At 27.8% G+C, this 27500-nt stretch overlaps 1 protein-coding gene across 1 annotated transcript in view; it reads right to left on the bottom strand.

Annotated features, from left to right (window-relative positions):
* LOC113387632 (protein N-terminal asparagine amidohydrolase-like) overlaps positions 1 to 20080 on the bottom strand; it is a 129436-nt gene extending 109356 nt beyond the window's left edge. The window contains exon 1 of the mRNA XM_026624986.1: positions 19973 to 20080. The gene's annotated coding sequence lies outside the window, so the exon portion shown is untranslated. The remainder of the gene's footprint in view (positions 1 to 19972) is intronic.
* Between the last annotated feature and the right edge of the window lie 7420 nt (positions 20081 to 27500).

Below are 27500 nucleotides of genomic sequence, written 5' to 3'. Positions count from 1 at the left end.
ATCTGATAATATATCAAATATAATGTATACATTGTATTTAATCAAAATATATTATTTTTAACTTCCCGTAGGGTAAGTTATTGTAATGGGCCGAAAATCGGAATTGAAAATTTTTACATTTCTCGACGTTTTGAAGGTTTCTGAACATTTTGGCATACCTCAGAAAAAATGGATGTGTGTGTGTGTGTGTGTGTGTATGTGTGTGTGTGTGTGTATGTATGTGTGGATACAAATTTCCAGTCACGTTTTAGGGCGCACGGATCAACCGATTTGAATGGTTCAAAAAACATTCGATTCCTATTGATAGGGAAAAGAGCTGATTAGTTTTTGGCAAAGGCAGGTCCAGCCGTTTCGGAGATACGGAGCAAAGAGTGCAGAAAATAGAAATCGTATTTTTGAGAGAACGGAGTATCCGATTTGAATGATCTAAAAAACATTCAATTAGTAATGATTGGGAGAAGTGTTTATTAGTTTTTGGCAAAGACAGGCCCAGCCATTTCGAAGATACGGAGCTAAATATGTAAAAAATGGCAGTTTTTAAGAGAACTAAGCTTCCGATTTAAATGATTCAAAGAACTTTCTGCTTGTCTTAACAAAATAATTTATTTTGGAAAAAAAAAATTTGTACCAAGTTTTTTTTTTTTTTTTTTTTAGTTTTTTGTATATCGAAAATATTTCAGATTTCATTCAGACAATGATACAATATTTATAATAATCTATTTGAAAACATTCAGTATTCAACGGGAAGTTCCAGCAATTTGCCTTAAGGCACGATGCCATAATTGCCTCAAGACAGAATTCCACTTCCAGCTAGTTTGTTATAATATGTCGTTATTTCTTTTGGTGTATTCTAATGAAACGTAGCAGTGTCGAAACGTATATAAAAATATTTAACAAAATGTAATATGTTTGTATATTCATTATATTTATTAATGAAGATTAAATATGTTGTATCATGAATAGATAAAAATAGTGAAAATTATTACATGCTTATAATCTTGCACAAAAAAAAAAAATATTTTTTGTGTAGTTTAAAATACAAAATGATGGCATACATTTAGTGTTGAAAGTACCGAACTAAAATGCTTGGTCATTTTTTCCTGGTTTGAATGATGGCTCAAATTCAGTGACGAAACGAACAAAGTACAAATCTTTTAATATTCACTGTTTTTTAGATGAATTTGTTGATTTTAGATAATTGTTCGAACAATGTGTGTATATATATATATATATATATATATATATATATATCGATATACATCATAAATAATCTTCTTGATCTTCTTCTTGTTGTTCTTGGTTGTTTTTGATCTTTTTTTTTCTTTTTTCTTTTATAAAAGAGTACGAACGAACGTACGAACGAACGATGATGTTTAAGTTATTATTATATGGAGATGACACGGTCAGCCGTAGGAGACAACATGAAACTAACTCGGAATATAGACAGGGAGCCAGTAAGAAATATCAAATATTTATATACTAGGACCGTGAGCCGAGAAACTCTAATTCCATACAGGGAAGAATAGTGTGAAAGATTTCCCATTTACACTACACACTAAAGTGACCGAGATAAGCTTATTTTCAAATGGAAACATATTTTTCATTTAAGTAAAAATTCATATAATTACTGCATGATATCAGGTTGTTCACGGCTTGAACCGTGAGCTTAATCGTTACGCTATAGAGCATTTTAATATACAACATTTACATACTATACTAATTTTATATCATATTCAATCTATATATAGATTCTATTCTTCTTATACTATATATTTTCTTTCAACTTATCTTCTTCACATAAATTCTGTTCGTCTACATAGTTCAACTTATCTTCATTCATCCCTTTTTTTTATCTTCTTACTTCTTTATACTATTTCATTTTTATTTTCAATTCTAATTCAATTTCTGTACATTCTAATTTTCATTCATTAATTATTCTGATATTTTATATATGGAAGCGCCAGGGATCGAACCAACGATCTCCGGCATGTGAGTCGGACATGCTTCCTCTAATCTATGACCGCCACATAAAAATGTGGTATGTATAAAAGATTATACAAAATACTTCATTTTTCATTTTAAAAATTCGTATCTTAGATATCTAAATGCATAACTACAGAAAATCTTGCTTCACTTCATTCCATTTTTTTATTTTTTGAAAATGAAGGAGACTCGCCTAAAAAATTGTCTAATAGAAAACTACTGAAATTGAATTCAGTAATAAAGATAACACTGACTATTCAAAATAAAACATAAAAAAATAATAACAAATAAAATAGTAACTAGCTGTAAGTGGAATTCTGTCTTAAGGCAATTAAGGCATCGTGCCTTAAGGCAAATTGCTGGAACTTCCCGTGCCAAAAATTATTATTTTTTTAAAAACGATTAACATTTTTGAAAAAATTTCACTTCGAAAAAATAAGATTTTTTAGAAATTTTAAATCGGACAAAAAATTACTTTTTTTTGAAAAAAAAAATTTTTTTTTAAAAAATTTTTAAATAATTTTTTTTATAAAAATTTTTTTTTGGAAAAAATGTTATCTTCATTTTGATATATTTTGGAAGATCTGAACTTTTTTTCAAAGCAATCGTACTGCTTTAACTGCATAGAGACGAAATATAGAAGCGCGTAAGCGCCGCGTCGCTGTCTAACGGAAAAACAATAGTACGGAACCCATAGGAATGTAAACAAAACTTATACTTATTGTTAAAATCTCAATAAAATATCTGATAATTTGATATGCATATGTCTAATGTCTAATGATTATTGTTGACCGCCAAATGTTATTTTTTTTAGTTTTTTTTACTAGATCTCCGAAACCGCTAGACCTATCTTCATGAAAATTTGATCAAATCTTCATCTTGTTAACACAAGTAAAATATTTTTTTGAACTATACAAATCGGACGCTCCGTTCTCTTAAAAACTGAGTTACCGTTTTTGGCACTTTTTGCCCCGTATCTCCGGAACGGCTAGAATGTTTTTTGAATTATTCAAATTGCTTTATCCGTGTTCCCGAAATCGTCGACGAAAATTTGTATCCGAACACACACACATGCACGCACACACACACACATACATCAATTTTCTCCAAGGTATGCCAACATATTCAGAAACCTCTGAAACGTGAAGATATATAAAAATTTTCATTTTCGATTTTTTTGCGATTACTTACCCTATGGAAAGTTAATTATAAATAAATCAATTTATCATCTCCAGAACATTAACAATCGTCATTTCATTTCGAATCAAATTCCAAAAAAAAATAGTTGCCAAATTTACACAAAATTGAAAAAGTGCTCCCGCATAGTCACAGTCTAAACGCATTTGCAAATAATTCTGTGCGACATTTTCACTTATACTGTGCTCAGCTTGGCGGCATTTTCACATTTTTCAATAATTTTCACAAAATTGGAAAAGTGCTCCAGTACACAAACAGTCTAAACGCACTTGGGTAAACATTTGTACCAGAGTGGCGCTTAGACTGTTCTTAGCTTGGGTGATTTTTTGAATTTTTAATCGAAAATTACAAAAAAAATTTTTTGAAAAAAAAATTAGAAACAAAATTTTTTTTTTTCCAAAATCAATTATTTTGTTGAAAAAAGCTGAAAGTTCTTTGAATCATTTAAATCGGACGCTTAGTTCTCTCAAAAACAGCCATTTTTTTTAAATTTAGCTCTGTATCTCCGAAACCTCTGGGCCTACCTTTGCCAAAAACTAATCAGCACATCTCCCTATCAATAGGAATCGAATGTTTTTTAAACCATACAAATCGGTTGATCCGTTCTCTTAAAAACTCGCTTTCTATTTTTTGCACTCTTTGCTCCATATCTCCGTAACGGCTGGACCTGCCTTTGCCAAAAACTAATCAGCACATCTCCCTATCAATAGGAATCGAATGTTTTTTAAACCATTCAAATCGGTTGATCCGTGCGCCCGAAAACGTGGACGAAAAAACGCGGACATACAACACACACACACACACACACACACACACACACACACACACATCCATTTTTTCTGAAGTATGCCAAAATGTTCAGAAACCTTCAAAACGTCGAGAAATGTAAAAATTTTCAATTCCGATTTTTGGACGATTACTATAACTTACCCTACGGGAAGTTAAAAATAATAATACTAAAATTAATAAAAGAAAAAAAAAATAGGGGCTAGTTTTCCCATAAAATAAGAATGTCATGACAATGCTCTGTTACGGTCCTGTCTTCGTATGAATTGGTAGTAAAAACTGTTAAAAACTGTGCATTTGCTGTGCGATCAGGCGTTTTAATTGCTGAAGCGACATTTTAATTGGCGGCGCAACAATAAAAACTAGTGGTGTACGGCATCGTGCCTTAAGGAAAATTACTAAAACTTCCCGTTCCAAAATTAAATATTCGAGGGAAAAAATCAGTAATCAATGAAAATTTGTCCATAATTAATATCAATTATTTTATACATTTTTATATAGATAATTATAATCACTATATATTTTATCGTTCATAAAATATACAGTGATCATTTTATCGCTCAAAACACTTGAGAATGTTTACATTAGCAAGAGGTGCCGAATAAATCCATCTGAGGATATATTTCTTATGAGTAAAATAACGCATTTGAAATATATACATTTTCAAACTGAACTGTAAATTTACGGAAACGTAAAAATATACACAAACATTTATAATACATAATTAATTCATGTAATACTTCCATACTAAATTCTAGTAAGGAAAAAAAGTATTACACTTGAAATCGCTTTGTAACGTTTATTTTTGTGAACTATATTTCACTGGGAGTCGATTAATTTTCCAAATTAGATCTTAGATGTTAGAGAATAAATAAATTTAATATTATTTTTACAAGTAAATTATTATCTATTATAATGAATTTATTATGTAACTTATATTTTTTTTATCAAATACTTGATTTTCTTTTAAAAAGCCATGTCTTTTTAAAAGTATTAGTACAAAAAATTTGAATTATAAAATTAAGTATTACAAAATCATACCCCAATTAAATAATATTTTAAACCTGCATTGACTTCTCTTTTAGTCACTTATAATTCGTTCCCTATTTTATATATTTTATAATCTAAAAATTCATGTAATTCTATAGGAATGCTGACAAGAGTATCACCTTATTGGCTAATTATTTTTTTTAAAGAATTTTTAAGATTTTTAAAACATCTTTATTTTCCCATACGTTTCGACAAAAAATTCTACGTCATCGTCAGTGGTTCTACAATTTTGAAAAAAAAAACAGAAAGTAACGTTAAAAACTGAATATACACAGAGCAAGAGTAAAAAGAAAGAGATTTAACTAAAAAGACAGACTAATTATAAATAAACCTTAAATTAAAATATTGCATAAAACATTATTTACTTGAAATTCTTAGATTATCACTTACACATATTAACAACCAAATGTCAGTAATTTCTTTTTTATAAATAATAAAAAATAATTAATAAATAAAATGTTATACGTAAGCACTCGTGCATCCGAGGCTTGCCAACAAGAATATAAGTTTCTGTAAAAATTCGAAATGCGAGGCCAGAATTTTGAGAAAAAAACATGTGGTTGCACCAAGTGATGTATTAGATATTTGATATAAATTGGGAAACATCATTTAGAACATATTGGTAATTTCCGCAGATGAAGCTAGTGTCTGTTTAAACAATTTTTGTTCAAAAAAATATAAGCCGATTACGCAAAGCGTCTTTGTGAGACTTTCGACTCATGATAAAGAACCTTTGCGTCACAAAAATGGAACGTATTGTTATTTAGTTTTAAATGTTCTATTATATTATTAAGTATTATATCCTTAAGTGTGATACGAGTTAAATTTTCAGGCTTAACTATGTCAAAAATCTTATCCTTTATATTTTCAAATAACACAACAATAATTGAATTTTCCTCAAGCTCTTTAGGAATGTAGACCCATGGCAAAGTAAAATAATTAAGTAATCTAATAATGCTTGTTCGTTGAAAATTTCCACTAACTCTCATATTATTACAAGAAAACACGGAACGGAACGAAATCTAACTGTGGACTCAATTGGTCACAATTGCTCGTGACCAACCGAGAACGCACCGTCTCTTCTACACATATATGTAGGTATATGTACATATATATTTAATACAATATGTATACATTGTATTGTAATTATATATACACGTATATATACATATATATACAGAAAGGTCTCAGGATTCCTCTTGTCCAGAATGCGTGACTCATATAAGAGTCTTCAGACGCAAAGTGTACGATGCTATAATAATTAAATAAAGGCAAGCAACAGAAGAGGATGAATAAAGTATTAATGAACTAGGTGTAGGTGGCACTTGTTTAGTAAACACACACCTAGTTCATGATCGTTTAGGTCTACACTCTCAGTTGTTCAACATGAGATAACGAGAATCTAATAGAAACTTTTTAATATCATATTTTTGTGTACAAAGAACAAAAACATAGTGCATTAAATTCAAGTATGAAATATTTGACAATTTGTTCTATTTGAGATCAATTAATTATTATTGGTTCCAAAATATCTAAAATGATAAAACCTAACAATTTCCTACAAACTACTATTTCCTATTAATGAACTAGATGTAGGTGACATTTTGTAATATAATATGATTTAAGGACATATACTACCAAGTTCATAAAGTCTACCCAATTTTGCACCCAAAGCTTGACTATTTAAGATAAGAGAGCAAAATTATCCTAGTATGAACATGGAGTTAATAATTTGCTAAAATTGGGTTTTAAATTATTGCACTTATTCTCGGATAACATAGTCAAGTTATGTAAACTAGGTGTAAGTAACATTTTGCTTTAAAACAAGTTGCCTAAACTTTTCCATATGCGTAAATAATAAACTTCTAACAAGAATTCATATTTAGCTATAGTAATTTAGCAGATTACTACAAATGTAATGCCATTTATCAAGAATCTCTTATGTCATTTCAGATATTTTATTCAATTTTTATAAATCTTATGCCATTTTAGAAATTTCATTCAATTTTTATAAATTTTATGCCATTTTCATGAATTTTATGCCATTTACCAAAAATCGTTTATGCCATTTAAAAAATTTTATACCATTTATTATACATCTTATGCCATTTGTCAATTTTTTTTAAAAAAAGTTTATGCCATTCCAAGAACTTTATACTATTTTTATAAATTTTAAGCCATTTATTGCCAAAGAGATTTTATGCAATTCTGAAACTTTAAATTTTATGCTATTTGTCAAAATCATTTTGTAAAGTTTATGCCATTTTAAGAATTTTCTAACAATTTTATATATTTTATTCCATTTTTATAATTTTTATGCCATTTGTCATTTTGTAAAGTTTATGGCTTTTAAGAATTTTATAACAATTTTATATATTATATTCCACTTTTATGTCATTTCTCTTTTTTTATGAAGTTTATGCCAATTGTAATTTTTTTTTATAAAGTTTATACCATTTTGAGAATTTTAAATCATTTTTATGCCATGCTTGAATATTTCACGTACTTTATGGCATTTTATTAATTTTATATCATTTTGAGAAATTTTATGCCTTCTTCAAAAAATATTTTATGAAGTTCATGCCATTTTAGGAATTTTATAGCATATTTCAAAAATATTTTATAAAGTTTATGCCATTTGTCAAAAAAAAGTCATGTTCTTATAGGAATTTTATGCAATTTTTATAAATTTATACCATTTGTCAAAAATATTTAGTAAAGTTTATGCCATTTTAAGATTATTACTATTATTTTCATAAATTTTATGCCATTTCCCAAAAATACTTTACGTCATTTTAGAAATTGTATGCCATTTGTCCGATTTCTTTAAAGTTTATGACATTTTGATAATGTAATACCATTTTCTATAATTTTTATGTCATTTGTCAAAAATATGTGATGCCATTTTATAATTTTTTTACTATTATAACAAATTTTATACCATTTGTTAAAATGTTATATATTATAAGCCATTTTAGGAATTTTATACTGTTTCTATAAATTTTATGCCAATTGTCAAAATATTTTACAAAGTTTATGACATTTTAAGAAATTTTATAAAACTTTTATAAATTTCATGTCATGTTAGAAATATTATTAAAAAAAATATAAATTTTATGCCATTTATCAAAATTATTTTATAAAGTTGATGCCAATTTGAAAATTTTATGCCATGTGTACTGTGTTTATATTATATAATGCAACATGTTCTGTATATACACATTTATGTTGATTTAGCAAAAATTAAAAAAGGCTGGAAATAAAAGGCTTATTTATTTAATTTATTTATTAAAAATATTTCATAAAATTTATGCCATGTTAAAATTTGTATAACAATTTAATAAATTTTATGCCATTTGCCAAAAATATTTTATAAATTTTATTCCATTTAAAGAATTTTATACCATTTTTATAAATATTATGCCATTTATCCGAACTATTATGTAAAGTTTATGCCATTTTAGGACTATTGTATAATTTTTATAAATTTTATGCGATTTGTCAATAATATTTCACAAAGTTTATGCAATTTCATTAATTTTATATCATTTTAATGAATTTTATGTCACTTGCCAAAAATACTTCATAAAGCTTATGCTTATTCAAAAATTTAATACAATTTATTTTAAACTTATGCCATTTGTCAATAATATTACATTAGGTTTATGCCATTTTAAGAATTCAATACCATTTAGATAAAATGTATCAATCTGCCAAAAATCTTAAATAAAGTTTATGTCAAAATATTTTAAATTTTATGCGATTTCTCAAACATGTCATGCCATTTTTACAAAATTGCTACTTTTTTATTTAGGTCATTTACCAAACTTGTCATAACACTTAGGCCATTTATACGAAATTTCTACTATTTTCGTTTATATTATGCTATCTTATAAAATCAATTACATCGATTTTTTTTTAAAAAAATCAGAGGAGTTTAAAGAGTTTTTGATTAATTCAAATCCAAGTTCTGGAAATTAAAGAATTCAATTCCAGATATTGCAAAATCAGAACCAAAACTTTTTTTTGTTTAATTGTATTTAGCAAACTGTATATATATATATATATATATATATATATATATATATTTTGGTTTAACCATCGAGTTTATTTATTTATTTTTATATATATATATATACATTATTTTCATATCTCAGTCAGGCAGAGTTGCCTGGTATGAGAGATTATGAAAAACAGTTTTTATATAATATATACATTTCATTTGACTATAATATCTATTTCATCAATATAATATCTATATTATAATTAAAAATATAATATATATATATATATATATATATATATATATATCTCTTCAGTCTTCTTTGTCTTCAATTTCCTTGTAGTGTTTTTTTATTTTTCTTTTAAATTTATCGTCATCATTGGTCATCTTAATATCGTTTGGCAATTCGTTATATATTTTGCTAGCACTCAATATGACATTTTCTCTCAATTTTTTTTTTCTTTGTGTTCAATGTGAAAATTGTTGTGTTGTCTAGTGTAGTGTTCATGTATATCTTGATTTATGTCTATTGTTGCGCTTGTTTTAATTCGGTTAAATTTCATTTTGTGTATTAGTTTGCATTTCTCTATTTTAATTATGTTATTTAGTGAATGATTATTGGTTTCTCTCTGTAAGTATTTGGTGGGTGTTAGATGTGGAAAATTATATGCTATTTTTGTGGCTTTATTCATTATTCGCTGTATGTCATTTAGGTTAGTTTTAGTTGTTTGGCTCCATGTTGTTATTCCATATAAGATTATAGGCATTATTTGCGTTTTAAGAATTAGTATTTTATTTTTTTTGCCGAAAGAGTGGATTCTTTTCAATGCCCCTGTTAATGTTATACAGCTATAATATACAGTACATACAGCTAATTTACAGGTATAAAAATCAAAACTTGACAATTATTTTTGTCAAAACTACCAACTTGTTGACATTGATTGATTTTGATAAACCAAGCACCTGTATAATGCTTTTACTCCATCATTAGCAAAGTTTTCTAAGATTTATCCTAAAGAGCACTCAATTAGCAAAAGTTCGTGATCGAGAACCATGCACCAACAAAATATACACAAGATATATATATATATATATATATATATATATATATATATATATCCATCTATCCATTAGAATTATCATCCTCCTCTATCGTCCGTCTCGTCTAATTGATGAACACGAGAAGTATGAACCGAACCAATGGATAGACGGTCAAGAGCAAAATCAACCATAAAGTATAAAGTTGAAATAATTGTTAGGAGAATAAGAAGCCGTAGATAAGAATACCGGTGCACAAGAAAAGATACACGACACGATCTTAGGGATTAGGAGAAACCGGAGACGAATGGGATACTATAAAAGAAAATCGAAGAAAATCATCTTCCTTGACTTTATTGGGTGAGATTGCTAACATATAATATTAAGATTATATTGATATGGTAATTAAGAAAATTGTCAACTGATTTTTAAAAATGTTTTATATATTTAAATTAATTTATATTTATAAGATGTCCTTATTAGGGGCTCTCATATAATGAGAACTCATGGCTTCTTAAAAAAAAATAATAACTAGTTGGTTTGGTATTTAGCCTTGAGGCAAATTACATGAACTTCCCGATATGTGTAAATAATCGACTTAATCAAAAAAAAGTGTAAATAATATACTTCATCAATCCTACTTTAAAAAAAACGATAATAAATTTAGCAAAGTTTGACGAATTTTTAAAATTAAACTACTTGTCGTTAGGCCGCAATATTACAGTAAGTTCTATAAGACCATGATGTATATCGCTAAAAAAAGTTCCATGAAAAAAGGCTTAAATTTTTTTTTAACAGTTAATTACAAGAAAACGGCTCGGTAGATTTTCACCTAAAATTAATCAGTACCATTCCCATCTAATATCTTTCGAACAGTTTTTGATATTTTAAAATCGGTTCGGTAGGATGAGCTTAAATGTGGACAAAAATTTAACACTTTTTTTCAACATTTAATTACAAGAAAACGGCTCGGTAGATTTTCACCTAAAATTAATCAGCATCATTCCCAACTAATATCTTTCGAACAGTTTTTGATTTTTTAAAATCGGTTTGGTAGGATGAGCTTAAATGTGGACGAAAAGTTCAACACTTTTTTTCAAATTACAAAGAAACGGCTTGGCAGATCGTTGCACAAAACTGACAAACGATAGTCCTCACCGAAATACATCAAATGGCTTTTAAATTTCTAAAATCGGTTCAGGCGTTTTTGAGAAAACGTCGATGAAAGGTCTAATTTTGACAAATGCCAAAAAAACGATACTAATTTTTGCAAACTTTGACGAATTTTTAAAGCTAAACGAGTTGTCGTAGGGCCGTAATATTTTAGTATGATCTAGAAGACTATGGTGTATACCTCAAAAAAATTATAATAAAAATCGTCAAATTTTTTTTTTAACACTTTATTATAAGAAAACGGCCCGGCCGATCTTTTCCAAAAACTAATCAGCACGTTTCCCAACCAATATCTTTCGAACGGTTTTTGAATTTTCAAAATCGATTCAGAATTACGGGCTAAAACGTAGACTGAAAAATTTCACTTTTTTGCAATTTAAAAAGAAACGGCTTGGCCGATCGTCGCACAAAACTGACAAACAATAGTTCTCGTCGAGATACATCGAATGGCTTTTAGATTTTCGAAATCGGCCCAGCCGTTTTCGAGAATACGTCGATTTACGGCAAAAAATCTGTTCACACACACACATACTTTTTCCAAATTTGGTCTCATTCGATTCAGAATGGCTTGAAACGTCGAGAAAACATAAAATTAGAGAATCGGATTTTTTGATGAAAACATAAACTTCTCCTTCGGAAAGTTAATAAATACGTATAAAATATATATTCAATTAAATCACGAACATGTTATCAGAAAAATTAATTTAAATCTAATACAAATCATTTAGAAAATTCTAGTACTAAACTAGCTGTAAGTGGAATTCTGTCTTGAGGCAATTATGGCATCGTGCCTTAAGGTAAATTGCTGGAACTTCCCGTACCGTAACGAAATGTTCGAGGAATACTGAATGTTTTCAAATAGATTATTATAAATATTGTAACATTGTGTTTTACATATTTATAAGAATTATATAAACTGAATTGCAGAGTTGAAATTCTTTGTAAACTATATTAGAACTATAGTCAGAATTAAAAATAAAATCTGAAATATTTTCGATATACAAAAAACTAAAAAAAAAAAAAAAAAATTAACAATTTTTTTTTTCAAAATCAATTATTTTGTTAAGACAAGCAGAAAGTTTTTTGAATCATTTAAATTGGACGCTTAGTTCTCTCAAAAACGAATTAGCTCCGTATCTTCAAAATGGCTGGGCCTGCCTTTGCCAAAAACTAATAAACACTTCTCCCAATCATTACTAATTGAATGTTTTTTAGATCATTCAAATCGGATACTCCGTTCTCTCAAAAACTCGATTTGTATTTTGTGCACTCTTTTCTCCGTATCTCCGAAACGGCTGGACCTGCCTTTGCCAAAAACTAATCAGCTCTTTTCCCTATCAATAGAATCGAATGTTTTTTGAACCATTCAAATCGGTTGATCCGTGCGCCCGAAACGTGACTGGAAATTTGTATCCACACATACATACACACACACACACACATCCATTTTTTCTGAGGTATGCAAAACGTTCAGAAACCTTCAAAACGTCGAGAAATGTAAAAATTTTCAATTCCGATTTTCGGCCCATTACAATAACTTACCCTACGGGAAGTTAAAAAGCCATATTATTAATTAAGAAATAATTTTAAATCAAATAGAAATCATTTGAGCAATTCTAGTACTGGATACATTAAAGTTTACAAAAATACAAGTTATCCTTTTATTTATGATAAAATTTAGTTAAGTAAAGCATTGTTCTATGTTTTAGCCCTCATGATTACCACTATTTACCCCAGTCTCCTCTATCCTACAATAACCTAACGGTCATCCAGGGCGCCCACGAGAGATTATTATTAGAAGCTCCCACCAAGGCAACAAAAGCCACAGCAAATTTTTACAACATCCTGACCGACAGTTATGATAATAGGGAATTAGCAAATGGGTACAAAAAAATTTTACATCGAAGTCGATGATCTCGTGGAATCAAAATTTTTAGATCATCGAGAAGTAAAATGTTACAAACAATTATATTTCCTCCGCGTCTATTAATTTAGCATTTTCCGCCGAGTTTTCAATTTGCAGCGCCTTTCGTCGTGACTCGAGAAGAAGATGATTCCTTAATTGAAAATCGCCTGTAACGTGCGATTTGGAATCCTCCGGATAAATCGATGATTATATAACAACAAAGGAACACTTCAAAATGAAAAGCTAGTAGGAACTGAAGAAATGGCTCGGCCGATCGTCGCGCGAAACTGATCTTCAACAAGTCCCATGTGAAATGAATTAACAAGTCCCATTTTGAATTTGTGTAATCGGTTCAGCAGTTTTCGAAAAAATGTCGACAAAATGTAAAAGCATCGGCTCACATAGACAGACACATACACTTGGAAAGTTTGTCATAAATTTTAACGAAAAATATATATTATTATAAAGATATTATTACAGCACACACACTTATTTTATCAAATCATTAAATTCCTTCTGATTTTTTTTCAACATTTTTATCATTTATCAAAACTAAAACTAAAAATGATTATATAACAACAAAGGAACACTTCAAAATGAAAAGCTAGTAGGAACTGAAGAAATGGCTCGGCCGATCGCGCAAAACTGATCTTCAACAAGTCCCATGTGAAATGGATGAATGAGTCTTATTTTGAATTTGTGTAATCGGTTCAGCAGTTTTCGAAAAAATGTCGACAAAATGTAAAAACATCGGCTCACATAGACAGACACACACACTTGGGAAGTTTGTCATAAATTTTAACAAAAAATATATATTATTATAAAGATATAGATACAGCACACGCACACACTTGATTTATCAAAGCATTAAAAGTTCTTTTTAATTTTTTTACAAAATATTTATCATTTCTCAAAACTAAAAGCATTAAATCAATACTGCAATAAAAACGATGATAAATTTATGATTATCCGAGCAATAAACAATAATAATTTATTTGAAATACTTTTCGGATAGTGCGAGAGCTCGGGGAAATTTTAACGAAAAATTAAACATACCAGAATTAAAAAAAAATTTAATTAGAAAAAAAACAAATTTAGACAAAATAATAACTAGTGGGGTGGGTGGCATCGTGCCTTAAGGCAAATTGCTGGAACTTCCCGTACCGTAACGAAATGTTCGAGGAATACTGAATATTTTCAAATAGATTATTATAAATATTGTAACATTGTCTAATATTTATAAGAAAAAAAAAAAATGGAACAAAAATTTTTTTTCCAAAATCAATTATTTTGTTAAGACAAGCAGAAAGTTTTTTTGAATCATTCAAATCGGACGCTTAGTTCTCTCAAAACTACCTGCCATTTTTTTACATATTTAGCTCCGTATCTTCGAAATGGCTGGGCCTTGCCTTTGCCAAAAACTAATAACACTTTTTCCCAATCATTACTAATTGAATGTTTTTTAGATCATTCAAATCGGTACCCGTTCTCATCAAAAGTCGATTTCTATTTTCCGCACTCTTTGCTCCGTATCTCCGAAACGGCTGGACCTGCCTTTGCCAAAAACTAATCAGCTCTTTTTCCCATCAAAGGATCGAATGTTTTGTGGTTTTGAACCATTCAAATCGGTTGATCCGTGCGCCCTCAAAACGTGACTGGAAATTTGTATCCACACATACATACACACACACACACACATACATACACACACACACACACACACATCCATTTTTTCTGAGGTATGCCAAAACGTTCAGAAACCTTCAAAACGTCGAGAAATGTAAAAATTTTCAATTCCGATTTTCGGCCCATTACAATAACTTAGCCTACGGGAAGTTAAAAAAAATGATTTATCAAATTCACGCAGAATTATAACACAAAAAATATTAATTTTATTTTTATTTTATTAATTAAAAACAATTTCCAAAATGAAGAAAAAATTGCATCATTAATGAATATTTTAGAAATTAATGAATTTAATAAATTTTAGAAATAAATCTATGCTTAATTATGATTGATGAAATATCAAACAAACTTAGAATATTATATGTTTTTGCCATTTTTTTCTAGAAATCTTTTAAATATTTAATATTTTGTAATGAAATAATGTACAAAATTGCATGACAAAAACTATATATGAGTTTTAGGTTTTCATAATTAATGATACTCAGTTTATCAAAATTATTATGGTTTATTAAAATTATTGCATTTCTAACTGAAATTTTCAACTTTTGAGTGTTATTATTAGTCTTCACTAATAAAAAATGTTTTAAAAATTATTATATATATATATATATATATATATTATATATATATAATTTTTATCTAATATCCTTCGGTTATAAAAAATGTTCCCATACAAAACCAACCGCAACTAATCGTCCCTAAAACCCTTATCTCAATAATTATCATCAAAGTGTTCAAAATAAAAACAGTAATAATTTAAATTAGATTAGATTAAATTGAAAGTGTATTATTTATCTTAAAGTGTTAAGATAACTCTTATTTTTTATTTTGAAGTTTTAAAATTTATCTACAAAATATATATAAACTAGTTGGTTTGGTATTTAGCCTTGAGGCAAGTTACATGAACTTCCCGATATGTGTAAATAATCGACTTAATAAAAAAATATGTAAATAATATACTTTATCAATCCTACTTTGAAAAAAACGATAATAATTTTAGCAAACTTTGACGAATTTGTAAAATTAAACTACTTGTCGTAAGGCCATAATATTACAGTAAGTTCTATAAGACCATGATGTATATCGCCAAAAAAAGTGCCATGAAAATCGGCTTAAATTTTTTTTCAACAGTTAATTACAAGAAAACGGCTCGGTAGATTTTCACCTAAAATTAATCAGCATCATTCCCAATTAATATCTTTCGAACAGTTTTTGATTTTTTAAAATCGGTTCGGTAGGATGAGCTTAAATGTCGACGAAAAGTTTTTTGCAAATTACAAAGAAACGGCTTGGCAGATCGTTGCACAAAACTGACAAACGATAGTCCTCATCGAAATACATCAAATGGCTTTTAAATTTCTAAAATCGGTTCAGGCGTTCTTGAGAAAACGTCGATCAAAAGTCTAATTTTGACAAATGCCAAAAAGACCATACTGATTTTTGCAAACTTTGACGAATTTTTAAAGCTGAACCAGTTATCGTAGGGCTGTAATATTTTAGTATGATCTAGAAGACTATGGTATCTATCGTCAAAAAAATAATCATAAAAATCGTCGAAATTTTTTTTTTAAAAAACTTTATGACAAGAAAACGGCCCGGCCGATCTCTACCAAAAACTAATCAGCACGATTCCCAACCAATATCTTTCGACGTTTTTGAATTTTCAAAATCGATTCAGAATTGCGGGCTAAAACGTAGACGAAAAATTTTTCACTTTTCTGCCATTTATAAAGAAACGGCTTGGCCGATCGTCGCACAAACCTGACAAACAATAGTCCTCGTCGAGATACATCGAAAGGCTTTTAAATTTTTGAAATCGACCCAGCCGTTTTCGAGAAAACGTCGATTTACGGCAAAAAATCTGTTCACACACACACACACACACACACACACACACACACCCACACACACATACTTTTTCCAAATTTGATCTCATTCGATTCAGAATGGCTTGAAACGTCGAGAAAACATAAAATTAGCGAATCGGATTTTTTGATGAAAACATAAACTTCTCCTTCGGGAAGTTAAAAACCGAGAACGAAATTACTTTTAATTTTATAATAAAGATTTTGATTATTTAAAATGAAATAAATTTGATTATTTGATTTAATAATAATTTTAAAAGATTTAAATTTAAATCAATTTTGTTCTATTTTTTTCATTTTATTCCAATTTGTTTAATATTATTTTATTCTATACTATTTTATTTTATTATATCTTATTTCAATATGTTTAATTTCATATAATTTCGATAAAGATCAAAATGGTATTTCAATTTGTTCAATTTTATTTTTAATTTCTCAATTTAATTCCATTCTATTTTATTTTCTGCCATTTTATTCTATTTTAGTCATTTTCTGCCATTTTTTATATTCTTAATATTCTTTTTATGCCATTTTATTCTTTTCCATTGAATTTAACATTTCATATTTTATTCTGATTTATATTTATTTTATTATAGTTTATTTTCTACTATTTTATTCTATTTTATGCCATTTTGCTAAGTTACGTTCTGTTTTATTCAATATTATGCTATTTTATTCCAAACTCTCCAACTTTATTCCATTTTCTGCAATTTTTTATGTCATTATTTTCTATTTTATTAAAATTACGTTGTTATATTATAATATTTCATTTTCTGGTATTATAGGCCATTTTCTTCGGTTGTGTTCTATTATATGCCATTTTATTCCAAATTTTCCAACTTTATTCCATTTTCTGCCATTTTTATGTTATTTTAAACTATTTTATTAAAATTACCTTGATATATTATCATATTCTATTTTCGACTATTTTAATTTATTTTATGCCATTTTTTCTGTTAGGTTCTATTTTATTTCCTTTTATGCCATTTTGTTCTTTTCCATTGAATTTAACATTTTATATTTTACTCTAATTTATATTTATTTCAGTATAGTTTATTTTCTACTTTTTTGTTCTATTTCATGCCATTTTGCTAGGTTTTGTTTTATTAAATTTTATACCTTCAGTTTTTTATCTTTATTCAATTTTCTGCCATTTTATTCTTTTTATGTCATTTTGTACTATGTTATTAAAATTACCTTGTTATATTATAATACTCAATTTTCTGCTGTTTTATTCTATTTTATGCCATTTTATTCCAAATTTTTCAACTTTATTCGATTTTCTGCCTTTTTTTAAATGTTATTTTAAACTATTTTATTAAAATTACCTTGTTATATTATAATATTCTATTTTCTTCTATTTTAATCTATTTTACATCAATTTGTTTGGTTATATTCTATTTCATTCCGTTTCTGCCATTTTATTCTTTTTGTTATTATTGTATTATATTTCATTTTCTAGTATATTATAATATTATATACATCCCTATTTGTAAATTTAAATAAAAAAGTTTAAAATTATATAAAAAGAATAAAATGGCAAAAAATGGCATAAAATAGAACATGACCGAATAAAATGGCATAAAATAGCAGAATTTTCATATTAATGAATAATAACGGTAATTTTAATAAAATAGTACAAAATAACATAAAAAGAATAAAATGGCAGAAAATGGAATAAAATATAACAATGTGGCAAAATATTATAGCAAGGTAATTTTAATAAAATACCGCAAAATAATGATAAAAGAATAAAATGACATAAAATAGCAGAAAATATAATATTATATTGTAACACGATAATTTTAATAAAATAGTACAAAATAATGATAAAAGAATAAAATGGCAGAAAAAGGAATAAAATAGAACGTAACCGAAGCAAATGGCATAAAATAGAATAAAATAGCAGAAAATTGAGTATTATAATATGACAAGGTAATTATAATAAAAAAGAAATGCATTATATACAAGATGAAAATTTTCATATTTTTTTAATACTTTTCTATAAATCTTTCATTTTTCTTTACTTTCTTTTGATAATTAATCCATTTTTTTAATAATTTTTTCTTGATATTCTGTAATCTATATGCAAAATTATTTTTGACAAAAAACCTGATGATGAAACATATCTAGTTCCGAAACGTCGTAATCAAACATATATAAACTAATTGTTATTAATTAATTGAAATAATTGTTTGAAGAAGAAAGATATAAAATTGAAAAATCCAGTACCTAAATATATATATATATATATATATATATATATATATATATAATTATTTATATTATTAAATAATTAATTGCACAAATCAAATCTAATATTAATATTTTACGACCAAAAGAAAATAACTCTCGACTGAAATTTCTAATAATCACACGTCCGCGTTCCTATACTGTTTTTGCATTCGAAATATAATTATTAATAAATAAATAAATAAATAGTTATGTGTGGGAATCAACGTGAAAGGCAAAATGTTATTTACATGTTTTTTTTTTTCATTTCGTATTATTATTATTATTATTATTTTATTATCAGAGACGAGAATTTGTGTCAAATCGCAAGGCGCGTGTGTCAATGAAAGTTTTTAATTTATTGTGCGTGAAGAAATGTAAAAGATTGATGAAAAGATTTATTAATAATTTGTTTTTGTGTGCCATCAGGTAATACTAGAGTTGTCTGATGGATTTATAAAATTTGGCAACACTACTTGTGATCAAACTCGTTTTAGGTTTATTAATTTTAAATTAGTGTTTGATAATGTTAAATGTTCAATTCTGTGTGTTCCATTTTATTTCAGTTTGATAGATTCTATTATTGATATATGTAATAGTTTTTAGTTTTTGATGTCACCAATACTAAAGATTGCCTAATGACAATAACAATATCTGGCAACACTATTGCTAGACTAGTAAAGACTAAAAATGTTCAAATTGTTTAAAGATTTCAGAATGATGCAGTTATCATAACATTCTTCCTTGCTTTGTTTGTAATGATTATCTGATTTTTATTCAGTTTTCCAAAATGTTTTCAAAAATATTTTAAAAAGAGTTCTACGAAAATTTTGAATTATGCTGTATCATTTCAAAATATTTTTGAGTTTGAAAGGATTTTTTTAAGGCAAAGTTTGAACTAATAACCATTCCTGTTGATGGAACTAACCACATCACCGAAACGTCAATAAAATTAAAAAAAACATACAAATGAAAGATATTACACACACACACACAAATATATATATATATATATATATATATACAAATAAATAAATTATTCATTAAACATACTTTTAAAAATCGAGTCCACGTGTCTCTTCTAGGTTATGTTGTCCTTTGACAGCTGTCACTTTTGACACATTGAAACATTTTAAAAACTGTTTTATAACACTGCACACTAAAATTAATAATATGAAATAATGTTAATTTAATTGTTTATAATTAACATATTATATATATTTATCACTTTTTATAAATTAATTACATGAAACCTTCAAAAAATAGCTGAAGTTTTTTTTAAAAAATATCACATGTGACCTAACCTAAATAGAAATATAATACAAATTTTATTAATTTAAAAACAATGATAAAGGAAAATTTATTATTCAAACATGAATTTCACGAGTAATAGTTGTTTATAAATAAATTAAAATCATCTGCAATTTTTCTTTTAAAAAAAAAACACGAATTTTAAGAATGCAACAAATTGCACGCAAATTTGCTTTTTGAATACCTAATCGAAAATTTATGTTTAGTTATTACAATTTTGTTATTATTGATTTAGAAAAGAACAAAATTATGTATTTTTACAAAATTTGGAAAATACACAAACGTTTTAGATGTTATTACAAACATTTTTAATAATCGTATAATAAATTATAATATTAGTAAAGTATGAAAAACTTTCTAGAAATTATGAAAAAACAAATCTGTGATAATTTTTCAATATAATCACGTTTAACTAAATATAATTACAAATTTTTCCTTTAGAAGAAATCTGTGACAAAATTTTCAGTAACTCAATAAGTTTTTAATATTATTTAATAAATAATCAAAATAATATTTTAGTACTCAAATAAAAGTTAAATTGATTAAAACAAAAATTGTGTTATATAAAAATATAAACAACTGTTATTGATTAATTTCTGGATTAAAACATTAAAATTAAATATTTTAATTAATTTATAATATAATTAATTTTAAATATTCAATATAAATAATTTAGACTAAGTAATAATCGTATAAAAAATTATTATATAGAAATATATGAAAAATGTTTCTAGAAATTAAGAAAAATCAAATTTTTCATAAAACTTTTGGCAATGTTATAATTTTTTTAATATAATTACGTTTTACTCAGAATGATTGAATGAAATTTTTGGCAAAATTTTCGGTAACTTAACGAATTTGTAACATTATTTATTATAAGATTAAAATAATTTTTTAATACTATCATTTTACAAATTGATTTAAAAAAAACTTGTAACTGATCAATTTTTAAAAAGTCAATAGAGATTAAAACATTGAAGATAATAAATATTTAAATTATTTAATGTTTGAATTTAATTTATTAATTTTGAACGTTTAATGTGAATAATTTAGTCAAATTTAGTTTGCACTTGAAATTAATTTTTACAAAATCTATATTTATTCATTGCTTGCACATTTTTCCACAAATAACCAATAAATTATAATAAAACCAACAAAATAAAATTGATTTATGAAAAATATTCTAATATTGTTATTTTGTTATATTTTATTGTTTTTCTAGTATTATTTTATTATTCAGAAATTTTATTTATATTATTTATTATTTTTATTTTTATTATTATTTGCTTTTATTTTATATTAAATCTTCATACTACGGATATTATTTTAATGTAAATACTATCGTTTGTACTCTTTTTTATTAAAATTTATGTCATTATTTATCATTATTGTTAGATGTTAATTATTTAACAGTTGTAATAAATATTGTAATTAAAATATATATATATAAAAAATCTCTGGTTATTTTAGAAATGTTCAAGAAAATTGGACAAAAATATGTTAAAAATTTTATTTATTCAAGCACTTTTGTTCAGAATTATTTTTATCTCGTATGTAAAAATAATGTGCTTCAAATAGATGACAGAACTTATATTTTACCCATACACTTTTATCCTATGAACCTATAGAGGCCTATAATATTTTTTTTCAATTTTTAATTTTAATATACAAAGATTTCATACAAATTCTTCGGACGTTCGTATCGGCATAGCAATGTTAAAAAAAATTGGACAAAACTATATTGAAAATTTTAATCATTTGAGCACTTGTTCTAGATAAGCTTTATATTTATATCAGTCACTTTTATACTTGTTTATCTATGATATCAGTAAAATAATGTGCTTCGAACCTAAACGTACCCAATTGCTTTGCACCCCTACTATTATCCTTATCTTACTACTAACAACATAATTAAGTGATTTTAGTCTACAATATTTTTTTCATTCACTTTATCACAATCGACTTTATTTATTTTATCTATCAATTATTATGAATCCTTTTATTAGACGGTCGTATCGGCGTGGCCGTCGAATCGCAACTGACAGTCGAAGCCGATTCGACCGACCGTCGGTATTTAGTCTTCGGTTGCTTCTCTTCGGTTGCGGAGGAGGAGGTCATACATACATACATAGTCATACATACATACATAGTCATACATAAGTACATACATACATACATACATACCTCTTCAATTAATATATACATATCTATATATATATAGGTGTATATACATATGCACACACGTGCATTTGCTCGTAATTCATACGCATAATACGCATGATGGGTACTTACATTTGAAATAAAAATAAACTAGTGGCGTATGGCATCGTGCCTTAAGGCAAATTGCTGGAACTTCCCGTACCCGTAATAAAATATTCGAGAAATTTTAAACGTTTTCAAATATATTATTACAAATACTGTAACATTCATTATTTTTGCTATCTTGTCATATCTGAGCTGAAATCAAATGTAAATCATAAACAAATCAATTCATCTCCTGAAACATTAACAATCGTCATTTAATTTCGAATTTAATTTAAAAAAAAATTGTCTAATTTACACAAAATTGAAAAAGTGCTCCCGAATAGTCACAGTCTAAACGCATTTGCAAATAATTCTGTGCGACATTTTCACTTGTACTGTGCTTAGCTTGGCGGCATTTTCACATTTTTCAATAGTTTTTTTCTCACAAAATTGGAAAAGTGCTCCAGTGCATAAACAGTCTAAACGCACTTGGGTAAACATTTGTACCAGAGTGGCGCTTAGACTGTGCTTATCCTGGGTGATTTTTTGAATTTTTAATCCAAAAAAAAAACAAAAATATTTTATGGAAAATAAAAAAAGATGTTAGAATTTTTCATCCTCAAAAGCAATTGTTTTGTCAATACAAGCGAAAAGTTTTTTAGATCATTCAAATCGGACGCTTAGTTCACTCAAAAACTGCCATTTTTTGCACATTTAGCTCTGTATCTCCGAAATAGCGGCACCTGTCTTTGCCAAAAACTAACCACCTCTTCTCCCAATCATTACAAATTGAATGTTTTTTAGATCATACAAATCCGATACTCCGTTCTTTCAAAAACTCGATTTGTTTTTCTGCACTCTTTGCTACGTATCTTCGTAACGGCTGGACCTGCCTTTGCCAAAAACTAATCAGCACATCTCCCTATCAATGGGAATTGAATGTTTTTTGAACCATTCAAATCGGTTGATCCATGCGCCCGAAAACGTGGACGAAAAAATGCGAACATACACACAAACACACATACACACACACATCCATTTAGTTTCTGAGGTATGCCAAAATGTTCAGAAACCTCTGAAACGTAAATATATATTAAAATTTTCATTTTCGATTTTCGGCCCATTACTATAACTACCCTACGGGAAGTTAACAATACGATTAGCAAACCGGATTTTCTATCACAAACATAAGGAAAGTAAAAAATAATATGGAGTAAAGTATCCAGATCTCTTTATCCATCATTTTGTCCTTCTGTCCTATTACCTTCGTCTTATTATAAATTGGTCACGTGATGAAAAATGCAGTTGACGTTTAAGTTCACTTACTACAGTTTCCCAGGGTAAAAAAATTGTACTATGGATTTGTGGGCCAGCCACAAAAATCTAATAAAATTTTGTACTAGAACCAAAAAGTACAGTTAAACTTTACAACTAACATTTTATGTCAGGACATAGTCTGGAGCATAGCTCTGTACGGATCAGAGACATGGATTCTAAGAAAAGACGTCCAAAACTATTTGGAGGTGAATGGGCAAAATAAAGTGGACCTAAAAAATCGAAACAAATTTTTTTTTCCTCAATGTCCTGATTTGGTTCCCTGGAAATCAGAAAAGTCCCGTTCCGTCTGCATGCCATTCCATCTCTGCCAGTCCCTAGTCTCGGCATCAGCACCGAAGACACATAACTCCATGTGTGCATAGCAGCACTAATTTACAAACCCGCCAATATCATAAATAACCAGGTCCTGATGTCTTAAGTCTTATGTCTTCTGCACATGCACACAAATAGAAGAATACACATAGAACATACACCCCGGAGAAAGAACACACCAGTAGTGGTGAGACTCTGGTCAGCAACTTACTCATAAATTAAAAACTCAGAATTTAGAAAAAATATTTGAATCTAAGGGAGACCGATTTTGCCGTACAACAGACCAATGTTATGGCAAGGCCATGTTACGCTCCGACTTCCATACATTATGCCACCGAATCATACTGAATACTGTCAAAATGTCATGTATTTGCCGTACATTCAGGCAACGTCTCTCGTATGTTATGAAGCTGGGTCAGAAAGACCCTGTTATCTAAGATTGTTTTTTATCTGACATTTGTGCAGTTTCTGGGTTAGGTTTTCTATAACTAATGGGCACTAAATGTGTGTAATAAAAGGAACTCAACTGACGAGCAAAGTGAGTATTGTCTTGCCAACGACCAACTGATAAAATACTATAATTGAACATGATACATTGATTCGTTAAAAAGGGACTCTACTGACGAGCAAAGAAATCTTAATTTGCTTAAAATAATTACGTAATAGCTTAAGAATTTAAAATATGAGACAAAATCAGTTCCGAAAAGGGACTTTACTGACGAGCAAAGGAATCTTAACTTGCTTAAAATAATTACGTAATAGCTCAAGAATTTAAAATGTAAGACAAAGTCAGTTCTGAAAAGAGACTCTACAAACGGACAAATCGAGTCTCGACTTTTTAAAGAAACTGACGAAATACTACATTTGGAACATAAGACGTAGACTTTTTGAAAAGTAACTCTACTGACTATCAATAAAAAGTTTTTTTTTAAATAATAACGAGATAATGCAGTTGGAACATGAGACATTAATTTTTTCAAAAAGGACTCTACTGACGAGAAAATCAGATCTAGACTTTTTAAAAAATTGACAAATTAATATAGTTGGAACATGATACATCGATTTCTTCAAAAAGGACTCTACTAACGAGCAAATCAAGTCTCGACTTTCTAGGAAAGTGAAAAAATAATACAGTTAGAACATGGTCATCAATTTGTTCAAAAAGGACTTTACTGATGAGCAAATTGAGTATTAACTCTTTAAAAAAAGTGATAAAAAACTACAATTCTGATCATTAGACATCGACTATATAAAAAGGACTCTACTGATGAGCAAATCGAGTCCAGACTTTCTAAAAAAATGTGAAAAATAATAAATCGATATTTTGAAAAAGGACTCTACTGACGAGTAGAATCGAGTCTACACTTTCTAAAAAATGTGAAAAATAATATATCGATTTTTTTTTAAAAAAACTCTACTGACGAGCAAATGGAGGCTCGACTCTCTGAAGAAACTGATAAAATAGTAATGGTGAAAAAATGGACTCTACTGACAAGCAAAGTTGAACTTGAATATCTAAAAAAAAATTATAAAAAGATAAATATGAAGCACAAGACATCGACTCTCCAGAAAAGGGCTCTACTGGCGAGCAAACTGTATCTAAAAATGCTAAAAAATACTTCTGAAATTCTGAAATTCTGATTTTCGAGTATTAGAAAAGGAACTCTACTGACGAGCAAATTATATTTAAAAATGCTAAAAAATACTTCTAAAATTCTGATTTTCGTATATTAGAAAAGGGGCGCTACTGACGAGCAACCTATATCTGAAAATGCTGAAGAAACTTTTGAAATTCTGATTTTTATTTAGAAAAGGACTCTACTGACGAGCAAACTGTATCTGAACTTGCTAAAGAATCTTTTAAAATTGTGGAATTTGAGTATTAGAAAAAGGGACTCTACTGATGAGCAAACTGTGCCCAAAAAACTTTTGAAATTCTTATTTTCAAAGTTGGAAAATTTGAAAAAAAGACTTTACTGACGAGCAAACTGTATTTAAACTGAATACTATTTTTTTTTAAATTCTGATTTTCGTATATTAGAAGAAGGACTCTACTGACGAGCAAACTGTATCTGAACACACTAAAAAATACTTCTAAAATTCTGATTTTTGAGTATTAGAAAAGGGACTCTACTGACGAGCAAACTGTAAACATGATTAAAAATTTTCAAAATTTTGATTCTCGAGTATTAGAAAAAGGGTCTTTACTGACGAGCAAACTGTAAACGATCATGTTAAAAAAACTTTCAAAATTTGTTAGACAAAAATTAGGAAATATCACTTGATAGTGGGGGGTATAGTAAGATATCACGAGTATTTATTTTTTACCTGAATATTTGAAAAACCTTTTCAAATAAAATAAACAATTTTGCAATTTTTTCTCGTAACTAAAAATACACATGTTGTTTTTATATTTGGTGGCGAAGGGAAGGGGAGTATATTTTAATAATATATTTAGTAATATCACCAAGGGGAGGGGGAGGGTTCAAAAATCCTCAAATCATAGATCACGTGATTGAAAGACGTTTCCCAAAATTCCTAGAGCGAACCAAAAACTTTACAAGAACCCTTGAGAAGCAAATCTTGGTGTTAGCAAAATGTTAGTCCTATAAAATATTTTTTAGTAACTCCATTTACCACATGATCCCTGTCTATTTCTAACGGTACAAAAGCAGCATAACACACGACCACAAACAACTATCTGATTCCTTATTTTCATTCTTCGGTATCTTCTTCAAGTATCTCTACTTCTATGTCTGCTGCGAGCAGTATTTATTTTTTCCTATTGCCTAGACACGCAGCAAATACTGCTGCACCACAAATACGAATGCGTGATGATCGTGGTCTAATATACGGTGATAAGGGATGAATGGGGAAAAAAAATTTGGTTGCCAGAAAAAAAATCATAATAAACCACCAAAATGATTTGTTGTCACCTAGTACATTTTTAATTACGTGACCGAATCATATAATTCAAAGCCGGGGGCATGTTCGCGCCAGAACAAAGTGTGCGATTTTTATTGATATAAACAAAATAGAATCAATCAAAAATCATTAGAAAATAATCAATCAATACGAAATTAGAAAAAAACATCCTGAACCACCAAAATGATTTGTTTTTACCCAGTACATTTTTAATTACGTGACCAAATCATATATTTCAAGGTCGGAGGCATGTTCGCGCCGGAACAAAGCGTGCGATTTTTATTGATATAAACAAAATAGAATCGATCTAAAATCATTATAAAATGAAATCAATCAATACGCTATTAGAAAAAAAAACATCCTGAACCACCAAATGATTTGTTTTTACCAGTTACATTTTTAATTACGTGACCAAATCATATATTTCAAGGTCGGAGGCATGTTCGCGTCG

This window comes from Ctenocephalides felis, unplaced genomic scaffold, assembly GCF_003426905.1.
Source record: "Ctenocephalides felis isolate EL2017-DRISC unplaced genomic scaffold, ASM342690v1 CF-g0.4_SCAFFOLD_03572, whole genome shotgun sequence".
Taxonomy (NCBI): Eukaryota; Metazoa; Arthropoda; class Insecta; order Siphonaptera; family Pulicidae; genus Ctenocephalides; species Ctenocephalides felis.
Note: the sequence above shows the minus strand (reverse complement) of the source record. Positions and strands in the feature narration are given on the sequence as shown.